The sequence below is a fragment of the Numida meleagris genome, chromosome 2, assembly GCF_002078875.1.
Source record: "Numida meleagris isolate 19003 breed g44 Domestic line chromosome 2, NumMel1.0, whole genome shotgun sequence".
NCBI lineage: Eukaryota > Metazoa > Chordata > Aves > Galliformes > Numididae > Numida > Numida meleagris.
Window position 1 is genome coordinate 107818481 of NC_034410.1, and position 15996 is coordinate 107834476.

The window sequence follows — 15996 nt, forward strand, 5'->3', positions numbered from 1 at the left end:
CTAAAGGACTGTCTGTGCTCCATTGTCATTAAAATAAATTGAAACACTAGAAAGGTCTTTAAAAAATTTAAAGCAAATCTCCAGAGAATTACAAACCACAAACATTTATAGCCTACAGACAGAGCAGTAAAAATGCAAAATCCTTCTCAATGAACCAAAGAGGAAGGTTTTCAAATGAAGTTGATCCTTTATGTCTAATTAAACGCATACTGTGCATTATTGCACTATTTCAGGTAAGTGGTTTCATGATTATTTCTTACAGAAGACAAAATTGTGCAATACCTCATAAACACTAGAACATAATTGCCATTTTTCTTAATTACATCAGACTAGATATCACTTCCACTAACATTTTAATTTCATTAAATTTATATTAATCAATTTATGCTTCCTTTAACTGAAAGCTGACCACTAGAAAGAAAGAAAAACAATATTTTCAACAAGCCTTACAACCATCTTGTCAAAAAAAAAAATACAGTGCTGTAAAAGACATTGTTTTAGACAGGTCTTTTACTTTGTAGCAGCAGTATCAATAATAAATGGGCAGTTCAAATAAAGCTATTAAAATTACTGGGTATAATTTACTTGTTTTCATCAAGTCAAAGCTCTCAGCTTATAGCAGAACAAATTTTAACAGCTCCTTCCATCAGCTACATATTTACATGCTTTTTTGTTTGGTTGGTTTTGGTTTCTTTTGGTTTCTAAAATAAAAAGTAAGTATTGGAATGAAAAATGGCACCTAAATGAAAGGTTCCACAGGGAAAAAAAAAAAAAAAAGTGTTATGATGTCAAGAATACAAACATTGGAAAACCAATTCAAAATGACATTCACATGTTACATTATTTTTATGTAATATGAAAACTTTTCAGAACTGAAAAGGAATACCATGCAATTCTGTTGCATTAGAGGTGTCATTAATGTGTTACTGGGGTGGTACAAGCAATTTTCCTGAAAAGGCCTTTCTTTTTCTTTGAATGTCCAGTCACTGTGCCTTGACTAATCAAATGTTACACTTTATGCAACATATAGTTAGGAAAGTTTTTATCATTCAGAAAAAAAAATAATAACAGTATTGTTATTGAAAACAGAATTGTTACTAAAAACAAAACAAAACAAAAATACCTCATGAGTAAAGAAAAACAAGCACAATAAAAAAGAACTACTGAATAAAGTAAAGCAAAGAAATTAAAACAAAACAAAACCCAGATAAACTGAAATAGAGCTATTGCCCAATTATCATTTCAGCAGAAATAAAGCGATAGAATTAATATTTATTATTGTTAAAAATCGTGGCTGCTTTGTACTATGTTTCTTTTGATACAGTCAGAGAAAAGCAGAGCTTGAAAATACTTCCCATATAAAAACTTCCGAGATATTTTTCCTTGCCTACTCTTCCTGTTATTTTTTTCCTTAATCTTCTTTCTGTATTTTTCAAGCTTTTCTTAACTATATATATAAATGCAAATTATTTCCTTTTTTGATATATTAATCTCCTTTGTCACGCTCATCATTCTTCACCAACACCTCTGTGATTAGAATTGCTACAATATAGTCTGAATTACTGACAAAAATAATACAAAATATTCTAACTTTTCCAAAAATGTTATTAATTGTGAGTAATGTATAAATCTCCTAAAATAGACACATCTAAAATTGACTATTTTTGAATCCACTGTTCAGGTGTTTTTTGACAAGGAAGCTTTTATCAAACAGACAATGGAAGATCCAGATAATGGTTCTAAGGTATTCCAAATGCTTCAGAGACTCCTAGGGAAACTAAAGAGTCACTGGGTGGAAGGGAAGATCCTAGTATAAACTTAACACTATGAAGCAAGAAAAAGACGGTAGGAATATCTGTCCTTTTCTGAAGCAAAGCCTTTGACATTTCATTGTGCTAAGGAATGTATTGTTCAGTAGATTATACAGAGTATAGAGAAATGAGTGAAAAGTGAGGTAATAGTTATACGAGGTAGTAGAGGTAAATGTTTTCAATGAAGAATTTTAAAAAGGCCCTATAAGATTGACCTACTTGATGGATGAAATGTAAAGTAAATAAAAGTTATGCACGTGGGGAAAAACAGTCCTAGTTACATACATACAAAACAGTGGGCTCTGAGAAAACCATTATTATTTTGATTACATTCCTGAATAATCTGAAATGAAGCTGACCAGATCTGAAATTAACCCCCACAGTTCAAAAAACATTCTTTCAATTTTACAGAAGATATTTTGAAATTATAATTATCCAAGGAGTAGAAATAGCATTTAAATTCTAACTACTTCCTTCTGGCTGTTCAAAATAGTTTAACAGCCGATTTTATAAAAAGTTACTTCTAAAATTTTTCACACTAAAAACAGCTCAAAGGAATGCTCTAAAAAAGGCAGTCAGGCTTTACATTTCTGTGCCTCACCAATGGTTTTCCTTTCAATTTACATTAATGATACAAAGCTATTAAGAAAATGTTTGAATCACAGGTTCTACACAGAATTAAAATTCTTACAAAATTATCCATATACATTATAGATAATTGTCTGAAGATAAACTGTCTAACTTGGAAATATACCTACAACTGAACAGCAGCTCAATGGTGAACACGGCACACGGAGATTGACATCAAATGCTATATGTACTAGATTGCTATGCATCTAGCAAAATATATACTTTGAGTTTTGTTTTCCTTTGCTTGCCTTTAGCTTTCTCTGTTTTATGATTTTCCAAGTGTTCCTGTATGGCTAGTAGGAACAGTTTTTTAACAGCACTAAACAATTTTTAAGCTATCAGAATGGTGGAGCAGGAGCTACCCCTTCACAGCTGTCAGTCCAGGTACTTCCCATTGTGCTTTGCAAAACCACTTCTGACTATCATCTTGTAGAGAGAATTCAGTACAGACAACATAAATTTGAGAGATGATACAGTAGAAGCAATGTTTTGCAAATGTGCGATGCAGAACACGCCCATTATACTGAAATATGTGTTATGAAAGTGTTATGAAAGATGGCTGCTACTAATTAAGCCTGCCACTGCCCCTGTAGGTTGGGAATTCCAAATGAAAGTCACGGTCAATAATGTAGCTGTAAAGAAGGGCTCACTGGTTACCTATTAATAAAAGGGGATGATCATTATGGATTGAGATTTAAGTTCTGACTACTGCTCAGCTCAGAAAAGAGTTATGTTAGCATCTTACTTCACTTGTTTGTAAGAGACAGCCTTGCAGTCTTTTACCATGACTCGTATTTGATTGTTAATGAAAAATGAGTGTGCTTGAGCAACACTGATGCTACATCTTGCTGTACTGATGCAAACTGTTCATCCGTCTCAGCCATTCACCCAGAGAAATCAGGGCACTAACATGAAGCACCAGGCTTACTATAAAATGAATAAGAACCACAGTTATTTAAAACTCAGGAAGACCACTAAAACAATTCCCTTGAAAAAGTTAATGCTGATTTATGCCATTTGCGGATAAGGCCCACTAATCTATCTTTTCAAATACAAGGACTGCTCTGAAAATAATGCTTCCTATTTTACTATGTTGTCCTGTGATATCAGAGGCAGGTAGTGGTGCTATGGCAGTAGAGGCTGAACCTTCCCAAAAACATTCCATTACATTTTGTTGCCATGAGACAGATGGCAGCAGAGGGGCAGTCTGATAGAATGGTGTCTGATGTGGAATTGTGTATGAAGAAAAGGTATGTCATTGAATGACTATGCAGAAAAAATGACCCCTATTGACATTCATCGATGCTTGCTGAACATTTCTAGAGACCAAACTGTGGATATGAGCACAGTGAGGCGGTGGGTGGTGCATTTCAGCAGTAGCAACAGCAACACGGAAGATAAACCATGTTACAGACAGCAATACAGATTTTATTTATTTATTTATTTATTTATTTAATGAGCACAACATGCAGGCTCTTTTTCGTCACTGGCAAAAATATAGCTCATAGTGGTTACTAAGTTGAAAAATAGGGCTTTGTAGATGAGATTTTGCCCTTTCAAACAGTGTTATTCTTCTCTTTGTATCTGTTGTAGTTTCCATGGAGATAAAAAGAAGAAATTATTTTCAGAGTAACTTACCTATTTGTACTTCTAACAGCATATGACATGGATTTCTGTAGAGGAACGTCTGACTACATCAACACTCACATGAGCTACAACAGTATCTAGAGTTTCTTTGTAAACAGAAACTCCTTAGCAGGAAAATAAATTCATAAAAAATACAACTTATAGCTAACATAAGACTTGTTATTAGGAGTGATACTCCAGTGAGCTAAATATTATGACTGATGAATTCAAAATGGCAGTGGTTACATGGAATGACAAGCAGATGACTGGAGTTAGACATTTTTCACAAGCTGTGTAAATTCAGAGATGCTTGGAAATTATGGCAAGGTACCTTGTCACAAGAAGACACAATACGATCATCAGTGTCCACAGAAGGCAGCATGTATAATAATTGTACCAATTCAGTCATCATATTCAGTCCTCATTCACAATGCTCATTAAAAAAATAAAAATTTAAATTAAAAAGTAACTAGTCAGATGTTTGTGCATTTAAGATTTTCTCACAGCGTAATAAAAACATCAATTTAGAGTCTTCACATAGCTGTGACCGCTTTCTAGAGCTGCTAAATATATCTTATCATATAATCTAAAGATATTTTATCACAGAATCATAGAATGGCCTGGGTTGAAAAGGACCTCAAAGATCATCGAGTTTCAACCCCCCTGCTGAGTGCACGGTCGTCAACCACTAGACCAGGCTGCCGAGAGCCACATCCAGCCTGGCCTTGAATGCCTCCAGGGACAGGGCATCCACAACCCCCCTGGGCAACCTGTTCCATCTTCTTAACCTTTTCTCTACTTGTGCAAAGTAAATAGGTAAACGGATAACTCTATCCCACAGGAACTTTCTATTTAAAAAGCTGAATCTATGAGACCAGACAGAGGGGAAGGCACTTCATCCTTCAGGGTGAGGTCATCCTTCACTTTTTTAATGTTACATAGCAGAAATTAGCATAACATGACCAGTCTAGCTGGCATGTAGTAAAGCTATATGAAGTCTGAATACCAGAAAAGCCTGTGACAAAGAATTGGTGACATATATTTGAGATAGTAATTTGGTGTTGATACTATAAAGAAATCAGAGGAAAAAAAAAAACCATCTGTCCTGTGCAACTTCAGTTGTTTTAGACTACCTTGAAAGATGAAGGGAATTAAGCTCATACTGGTATTAGTGATTAAAGTCACAAGATGTATTAGAATTAAAGGGAGGGTGTGGAACTCTGGTGAGATTCTTTAACAGCAGTGAAAAAGACTGTGATAATTTTTAATGGAGCTGCAAGGGAAGCCACAAAAGGAGTGCTGCTAAATACACTTCTAAAGTTGCATTCAGTGTTTTAAGGCAGAAATACTATATGAAGAAAAAAAAAAATGAAAGGATGAAAAATTGCTGTGAACTGTCTCTAACAAACTCAAAATCCGTCTTCTGTCATAGTATTTAATACCCCATGACAGAAGATGGCTAGTGCCTGTGCTCAGAACACCACTAAAGCTGGAATCCCTCAAAGGAATCTTGCTTCAAAATCATCACCAGTTGTTTATTTTAGTCTGTTAAAGACTACAAACAATGAATCTGACAAATGATGAAAGATAATACAGTTCAAACTTTATATATTCAGTCCAGGAATACTGGCAGGTCACAAAACTCTACCAGCAATGAAACAACAGAAACATTTCAGTCACCTCAAAATAGTTGCAGGGTACTCACATGCTGGCTTTCCATCCCAGTGTTGTCAAAACGCATAAAGCAATACAGTTTAAAGATGAATAATGTGAGACAATTGTTTTCATGATCACTAAATAGCGCAATAGAGAAGTATATGCAAAGCAAGGGGGAGAGCATTCTGTTCCTTTAAGAATGTTAAATGTTTTGTCAGAAAAATCCTCTCTGTAGCATTAAAATTGGTATTGCCACGCAGCTAGAGGAAGAAATACCAGCTGCTGGTGTATTTTTGAACTAATCCTAGATGCTACAAATTATCGAAATAACAATATTTAGCAAAGGACAGAAATAAAGTTAATTGCTAAGTAACAAAAGTAGCAGTTCTGAGAATCAAGTCTCACTTAGCCTGAAGCCCTACGTATCTGTTTGGGGTAGCAAAATAAAGCTGAGAGCCACGTTCATTTTTCCCTCGATCTTTTAGTCCTTGTAAGGTTCTCCATGTGTTTGGGTTTTGGAGTTCTTGTTTGCTTCTTACTGAAAATAAAGACTGACTGTGGGCATAGTTAGTATACAGAAAGCAAAAGATATAGGGAAATGATCTATGCTATAATTGAATTAGAAACTTCCAAGGCCCTTAAGAAATTACCCCAAATACCCTGATTTTCCTTCTCTTAAGCACTACAGAATTATATGCATAGAACTCATCTGAAGAAATATACCCTATAGATTCATTCTAGCTTTAGCATTTTGTAATACCACAATTGCTTTTACAATAAAAACCATTGAATATTTACAGTGAATACTGCCTCTCTTGTTCAAGCTAACAACATGGAGGTCAACAAAATAATCATATTTGAAGAATCAAATATGCAGGATAGACATTTATAAAGAATCTGCTAACTGTGATTAAAATAGTCTTGGATTTAAATCTTTCTGCTTTGTTATTGCAAAGGTGAATTAATGCCCAGAGAGGAGGTGGATGTCCCACCCCTGGAGGTATTCAAGTTCAGGTTGGGCAGAGCTCTGAGCAACCTGATCTACCTACAGGTGTCCCTGTTCATTGCAGGGCAGTTGGGCTAGATGATATTTAAAGGTCCCTTCCAACTCAGATGACTCTGATTCTATGAATTGTCTTGAATATCAAATACTAAATACTTAGAGATAACTCCCACTATAGCTAAAAATTCACAACTATTTGACTCAGTATTTTCTAGCATTTTTTTGCTATCAGATTTCTGTTCCTCAAGACATTTCAATTTTACACAGCAAATATAAATTTTACAGCAAATTGATACAAATTATATGACACTCTTAAGGGTATTTATTTAAAAGAACTAAGGCAAGGGCAATTTAGTTTAAGTCTAAGGCATGTCATTTCAATTCCTCTAGAGCTTTTCCTAAACAAAATCTACTAATTCTTGTGTAATTACTTTGCCATTGGAGGTGTTAAGGTATCTCCAAACAATGCTAAGTGATTTTAATGCCTGTTTAAGATCCTCTGGAAAAAATATCTGATATATCTTGGAATGTCTGCATTCATATTCTATTCCTGAAATTACTGTTCTCTATATATTCAAGAAGGACCAGTTTTAAATTTCAACGACTTGAAAATTAATGAAGGCACTAATCAGTTTTGTAAAACATCTAGAAATTATTGTGACAATAATTTCTGTGCACAAAGTATTAAAAAAGTACAGATTTTGAAGACTTAAAGTAGAAAAAAAACAATTTTAATGTTCATGCCTCTTTCTATAGGTACATTAGACAGAAGATAAAGATCATAGAATCATAGAATGGCCTGGGTTGAAAAGGACCTCAAAGATCATCGAGTTTCAACCCCCCTGCTGAGTGCACGGTCGTCAACCACTAGACCAGGCTGCCGAGAGCCACATCCAGCCTGGCCTTGAATGCCTCCAGGGACAGGGCATCCACAACCCCCCTGGGCAAGCTGTTCTAGTGCATCACCACCCTCTGTGTGAAAAAATTCCTCCTAATATCTAACCTACACCTCCCGTCTCCGTTTAAAACCATTCCCCCTTGTCCTGTTGCTATCCACCCTCATGAACAATTGTTCCCCCTCCTGTACCATCTCTGATAAATGAGATGGGAGACCTGGCAACAACAGACAAATCAACAGTTTATTTGCCTAATTCTTCAATGACAGTTATGTTTCCCGTGTCTCACATCCCTGAACTTCTACGCAGGGACTGAGGGAGCAAAATCCCCCCACTGTGAGCAAAGAAGAAGTCTGAGACAACCTGATGAGACTAAATCTGCAGACCCTGATGACATTCAAACCAGTGTCCTGAAGGAACTAGCTGATGTAGTTACGAAGCCACAACACGTTCAAAAAATCACAGCTATCAGATGAGGTCCCTGGCAACCAGGAAAAGGGAAACATTCCTTCCATTTTTTAAGAGTAGAAAGGAGGACATGTTGAACTACGGATCAGTGAACCTCATGTCTGTGCCTGGGAAGATCATGGAACAGATCCTCCTGAAAGCTATGTTAAGGCACATGCAGGACAAGAATGTGATCCAAGACAGCCAGAACAGCTCCAACAAGGACAAATCATGCCTGACGAATCTGAAGGTCTTCTATGATAGTAATGACATCAGTGGACAAAGAGCAACTGATGTCATCTGCCTGGACTTCCTACAGGCCCTTCACACCTTCATGGTCTCACACCATCCTTATCTCTAAATTAGAGGGATATAGATTCAGTGAGTGGAGTATTAAGTGAATAAGGAATTGGTTGTATATCAGATGACAGTAAGTACAACAGGTAAAATTACAACCTAAAGAAGCTATGAACATTTGATTATGCAACATGTGTACAAACTCACTTCCTTGATACTTTTACGTGGTTTTTTTTGTTGTTGTTTTGGTTTGTTTTTTTGGTTAATAATAAGTTTGCTAACAGGTTTTGGAGAATGTGATTCTACACTGACTGATAACACCTTAGACTCTTGTTCTGCACACAAAATATACATCATGGAAATAGAGTGGGGGAAATGTCAGGTACAAAGTTCAAACTTTTATGAAAACTGAAGTAATTATAGCCTACTGAACAAACAAATTATTAACATGTAAATAAAATACACTATTTTTGAAGTAAAGTCAATCTGATGTAGAAATTTCATTTATATTTTTAAGTATGTTATGGTGGCCTCACTAAGTGGAGGTGCAAGATTTCCTTGTAAACAAAACAGATGCAAAGTGTCAACTGTAATAACTATAGAAATGAAGGTAAAAAAATTAGGCATAAAAAGATTTAAAGGGTCATATTAAATTTTTCAGAAGAACATCTGCTACTCTGCAAACTGAATTAAAAAAAAAAAACTGAAGACTCAGTAACTGTAGGAAAAAAAGCAGAGTGAAAGTGGATGAAAATATAGATGAATATGCTGCAAAGAAATAAAGTGATCTTGACACCTCTGAAAGAATAAATGGATCTATTACTCACACCTCAGTGTGCTTCCTTTGGTATGAATGCAAGCTAAGGTAGATTTTTTTTGATCAAGCTGGCTGAACAGTTTGAAGTCTTTGACCTGCATGAATACCTCCTCAAATCTTTTAATTACAGATAAAAATAATTATCACCTTTCCTAATCCAGACATATCAGTTTTCTTACAATAGCTCCTGTACTAACTTGATTATTGGAACTCCTTTGTTTATTAATTACATCTTCAGATGAGCTTTTTATTTGCATATTCCATTTTAACTAATTTCACGGAAATAATATATTTGCTTTTAATTTTGTAATTGCATCCTCATTCTGTTTACTCAGATTACCACAACACATTCAGAACTGATTTCTTTTGTTGTCACTACATGAGAATAGTTAAAATAAGTACAAAGGTAATTTGAAAGCTTTGGCTCTACTTGCAGGTTAAAACTTGCATCATTAAAAGGACTATTTTGTTTGCTACTAAATGGAAGAGTTGTAATTTTACCAAATCATTTAAAGTTAGCTTTGTACTAACAAATTTTACATTCAAGACTTATTTGTGCAAATAAACTAGGCAATTCACATATATGTGATATAATTTACTCATGTTATATAAAGTACATTACATACGGTTGGCTCATAGTGAGCAGTCACTTCTAAAACTCAGGCCATTGAGCTCTCCAAATGTTCCTTGGAACTGTTTGGGGACATGTAATGCAATTAAATGTACAGAAGATCTTGATTCTGGGAGAGAATTTCAATATTCTCATATAACGCTGGTGACTTACAGATTATGGATCAAAGGACAACACAGCCATTGATTTAAAAAATAGTGTATTTAATCTATACATATTTTAGTCTTCTATTTCTGCTAAATTTATCCTTACAATTCTTCAGCATATTGCTAATTTTAAAATCTTAATAAACTCTAAAAAAAATCCCTTAACTTTAAAACCAATAAAATTTTGTGTGTTGGGACCTTATTATGTGACATTGTCACCTTTGTTGAAAAGATTTTTTTAATGAGAGATCAGCAGTGTGTGTCATACTCATTACACATAATTTAAGTTTTGGGAGAAAACCAAAACCAGTATATCCTTCTTGAAAAATAATTGGCATGAATATTTTTTATAAGGTCCATAGATATTTGCCATCCCCATGAAGCACTATTGCAAAAGCAATTTTCAAAGGCTAAATTTATATCTACACTAGCAAGTAGTATGTACCAGTAGAAGCAGATACGTAAAAACAAATCAGCTTGTATTGAGGACAGAATTACATTAATATAACTTTCAGAGAGGAATGGATAATTTTAAGTCAGCTCTAGTCTTGTCCCATTATAACTTGAACTCATTTAGTATATTCCTGGTTTGCATTTTAGGTTTTATTTCATTTACAAATTCAAATCCTGCTCCAAAACACTGTTCTGTGATGTGAACCAAAACAAGTTAATCAGAGACAATTAGGAGATACCTTCAAAAATGCAGATTCAAACTAAAACACTAACATAAGAACATCTAAAAGAAATGTATCCCCCATGTATATCCCCGTAATATATCACTCATAAGTGCAGCACCACTTCTTATGTTTTCTCAAGAAGGGACTGTACCAGATGATTGTGTGTTGTAGTGAATTGCAAAATAATAAGCACATGTTTATCTGTTCTTCAGACAACATCAAAGTCTGTATGAAAGAAATATGCCAAGTTCTGTGGGTAATAATATTAACACCCAAGCACAGTTTATAAAAGGATGTTGTAGATTTCCAATAAGTGTGTAAAACTTTATATTAGTATATATACAGGTGTGATACACATATATTCAATGCATACACTGCATATATATAATTTCTATATAATGTAAGTATAAACCAGAATAAACACAAAATATCTACAGACTATGTTCAGTCATTTGACATACAGATTTAAACAAAATCTACAATCATGCTCACAATTCTCATGTTCCTTTTTCCTGATATTTTTGTACATCTTCACATCCTGTTCTGAAGCACTGGATTACAGATATTTTAAGACAGGGAAATTAGTTATTTTCACAAGTTCAAATTTCAATAGACTCTGTATTCAAAAGCCTATTTTTTCCTGCGGCTTTAAGAAGTAAGGAGAAGTGTGAAGCATTCTTCCATGAAGTGAACTTGTTTATTTCCATTATCTTGCTAAAGCTTTTTCTAGGTAACCTCTGTATAAGGTAGAAGGGAAAGATATGACAGGTAAGTTCATAACGTAATTGATATTACGTTATGATTATGATATAATTGATTCATAAAGTAGATTTGAGAGTTTGATATCAAGAACTTCTACTGATAAATTTTACTCAGCTATATTATCTGCTGTTCTTCATAACCCCTCTCTATAAAACAACTTAAATTCAGTCATCCTACATCCAGTTAGAGAAATGAATATCTCCACTGCTTTCTACCAATAAAAGAGAACATGGTACTAAGAGAGCAACAGGCGACAGTCCAATAGCAATGACACTAAATGATATGCTATGCTGATTAAATAAATCCTTCTTCAAATAGAACCAGTAATACAAAAAAGGGACAGATGTAGATTTTCTGCTGGGATTTGTACAACCATCTAGCCTTCTAATTTCCAGACAGAAGTTTCACATCAGTTCTCATACTGAGATTCTAAGGTATTTCAAAGATTCGTGTTTTCCTCTTTTTTTTATTCTCTCTCAAGTATCTGTGGGATAGATGAAGCGCCCTCAGCACTTTAGTTTGTTGACAGCTAAGGAAAACTGAATTTTTACATGGCATGAGATCTATAAAGTTATCAAATAGACCCTTAATAAATTCATTCTTTTAAAGACTGTTTCATGATTAATGAAAACAATATCTTCAAAGCCATTTGCAGAGAGTCACAATTCCACAACTCATAGTAAACTTTAATGATACAATTAAGCCCTAAATTTTTTTCCAGTCTTGCTTTTCAGTTAAAAGCTATCTTAAACTTCAATCCATAAGGCATTCTCTCACACTTGTCTTTTTACTGCTGCAGAACAACTTGTGAAAAACTAATATTGTAAAGCAGAGCAAGGACAAATACACCAGGATTAAAGACACTGAAAATTCAAGTAGGGATCACAGCAGCATAAAACGGAGATGGATAACATCAAGCAAAACAGACAACAATAAAAATTAATAAAAGAAAGTTAAAAAAAATCTGGAAGGCATATAGAGACTGAACTGAAACACTTCACAAGATTGATGTTAGCTGAATAATCCTTTGCACATGTGTAGGTAGTAGTTGACATCTTAAAGTCTCAGAAATCCACAGACAAATATTGCTCTTTTTATGAAACCTTACAGCACGACTTCAGAGATGGACAGAATGCTTCCAAAATATTTTTGGTAATTTCTTCAAGAAACATGTTAATTTCTGACAATATCTTATATCTTGCTATTTCAGCTTTTTAATGTCTGATTCATGGATCTGAAAGTTGTGGTGTTAGAAAAAGAAAAAATTATCACAATAAGAGATACACTGCTTTTCTTTTTTTCTTCCTACTTCTGTATAATTTCCCAATGCACCTTATAAATCTATTTTTATTTTCATATTAACAACATAAGAATCTCCTTCCTTTAGCTCATGAGTGCAAAACTTGTCTCTTTGGCTCAAAAATCAGTCCAGTTTTCTCTCTTATATTTTTACCTCTTCAAATTCTCTAGAAGCCTCTGTCTATCTTCCTTCACATAATTCCAGTTTTTTACTCGTTATTGTATTAATTTACCCCTGGAACATCCTGAAGACAGCTTTCATATAATAAGCCTGCTCCTTTTATAACCATGGACGACTGCAAAGTTGCTATGCTGCACACCTATGTGCAATAAATCCCATGAAATCAGGTGCACCCCAGATTATATACAGGTAGGATAGAGGGGGCTAAAATTTGAAAATGGGGCTCAACTAACTCAGGATCCCAAACCATACACTGATTAGGTGGATATTTTTTGGAATGTAATCTGGCATATCCCATAGCCTACGTCTTCCTCAGAGAGGCCATTCCCTCTTGTCCTATCACTAGTTAAACAGGAGAAGAGGCAAACTCCCACCTCACCACAATCTCCCTTCAGGTAGTTGTAGAGAGCAGTAAAGTCTCCCGAGGCTCCTCTTCTCCAGATTAAATGATCCCAGTTCCCTCTGCCACTCCTCATAACACTTGCTCTCCAGACCCCTCATCAGCTTTTGTGCCCTTCTCTGGACATGCTCCATGGCCTCAGCATCTTTCTTGTAGTGAGGCGCCCAAAATTGAACACAGTACGCAGTACTTCAATTACTATGGTTTGCAGAAAACCATGTGCTTTTATAACAGCATCTTCTGCTCTTCTTGAAGATACAGAAGTACAACGTACTTGTCACATCATTTCTCTTCATCTTTCAACTGAAGCTTGAACTTCAGAGCTATTCCCTCTACCTATTGTAGAGCACCTGCTTTAGCAGGGGGGTTGGGCTTGATCATCTCTTGAGGTCCCTTCCAACCTCTGCAATTCTATGATTATGTAATTCCTGTTGCCCTTCTACAGAAGGTCATTTAGGAGCCCTGTGAAACCTTGCAATCTATATAGAATATTTACTGTGCCAATTAGTATGTTTACAGAGTCGTTTCATCTTTACGGTAATGACCTATAACTCAAAAACAGCTTGACTAATTTTCTTCTCACTTAGCAAAAAACAACCAGCCAACAACCAACCAACCAATCATCCAAACAATCAAAAAAAAAAGAAGGCAAAAAAACACTGTTAAGAATCATCTAGCAAGTAGGTAGCTACACAGTATTAAAACAGTGAGAATCCAGCCTAGGTGAAATAGCTCTAAAGTCTATGGCCTTGAGTAAGAAGAAAGCTCATTTGTAATCCTAAAATATCTGCAGATACTAAATTCTCTCTAAATTGCCACCAGAGGACAAATTTCTTATTCAGTATTATACATGCTATAATCATCACAGTTGCAAACAACAATTATTATTAACTCTGGTAAATGATAAGCAATCTTCTTCAGTTGTAGTTAATGTTTAAAGAAATTTAGCTAGGATAGCTTAAGGCTACTAACAGGAAAAAAACACTGAAAGGAAATTCAAAGCAGGATATTTACCTTAGCAGAGAAACTTCAGCAATTTTGTCTGTTAATAAAAAATCATATTTTCAGAAGTTTTTGTGTGGAGGGTTTTTTTTTTTTTTACTATATTACTAGACAAAACGTGAGTGTTCAGCACAAGCATTTTAACAGAGTGCTTGACAAAAATCCTGCAGTATTTTGAATTTAAATTGCTTAGACAATTCTTAGTTCACCCTCTTTTTACTATACATCTTGCAACATTATGTAATATTAACATGGTAAAAAAAGTAAAATAATTCCAACTAGAAATAAAAAAAACACTTTGGAATTAGATAGTCCATCTTCTACTTCCATTTCCAACTATGCAGCAGATCTTTGTAGAAATCGTTCTTTGGAAGGCTGCTATAGTTGTAATATTTCTGATGGCAGTATTTCTGTAAGACATCAGGCTGGACTTGGTGGATGTTGTCACCATTGTTTGCAGAGCATCAAAGCCAAAGACAGCAAATTGCAGGGTGATTAATATTCTAGGATTTTTATACCAAAATTTAGTCAAATAGTCATATATATATATAAATTATAGATATGGGCTGAGCACTAAACATTAAGTTGAACAGTGATTAAAAATAAACAGAGAATGTAGACATATGAAAGGGTATAATTTGTTTTCATATAAAAATATTTTGATTAATCTCACCTTTTTAAATATAACTCTTTAGTTTTATAACCTTACACAGTGGTTTTGGATAGAACTGGCCTTGTCTAATACTGAAATACATTTTCAAACTGTAATTTCCAAATCTTACCATTAAAATTGCTTCAAATAGTTTTCATTGTTTAGATATTTTTTTCTACAAATAATTACAGCTATCAGCATGAAAAAATCTAGAGTTAAACATCTGGTAAATTGCTTAAAGCACTTCAAATCTTTGTTACTGTTATACATCAGACTATCACATATTGAGCACTGGAAAAAGCTGCCCAGAGAGGATGTGAAGCCTCCTTCTCCGTAGATAGTCAAAACCTGCCTAGATGCAATCTTAGGCAAGGTGCTTGAAGCAGGGAGATTTGAGTAGATGATCCCAAGTAGTCACTTCCATCCTCAATCACTCTGTGGTACCTTCCCTCTACTAGCCCTTTGATTTATATTTTAAGAAATACAACTTAAGTCGTGGAAGGAAGAGTCCAAATTTTTTTTTCAAGTACTATATTTGGGTTGTAAAAGGCTTTTAAAATTCTTTCTTCCCAAATTCTTATTCATACAGCCAGTCTGCATATCGTGAAAGTGGCAAAAAGCATCTTCAGAACCTGTTAGACTAAAAACTCCACCTGACAGTGACAGCGTATTCTCACTAAAAACGTTCATATTTAATCAGAATAGCCCAAATTCGATATATAGATCTAAAGCAGGAAAAGTTATGTACTTTCTCTCTTCTCCCTCACAGTGCTGTGGTTTCACCCTGATGGGCAGCTAAACTCCACTGCTCTTTCACTCCCTTTCCTCAAAGGACAAGGAACAGAAAACAAGACAAAAAAAAGGGCTCAAGTATTGAGATAAGAATGAGAACATCACTCCCCAGTTACCATTATGCGCAAAACGGTCAGCGTAGGGAGATTAATGTAATTTATTACCTTTTGCTAACAGACTAGAGCAGTAAGAAATTAAGAGTAAGCTAAAAACACCTTCTCCTCTTTTCCAGCCTCTTCTTCTTTCTTTCCCCCAGTGGTGCAGGGAAGAG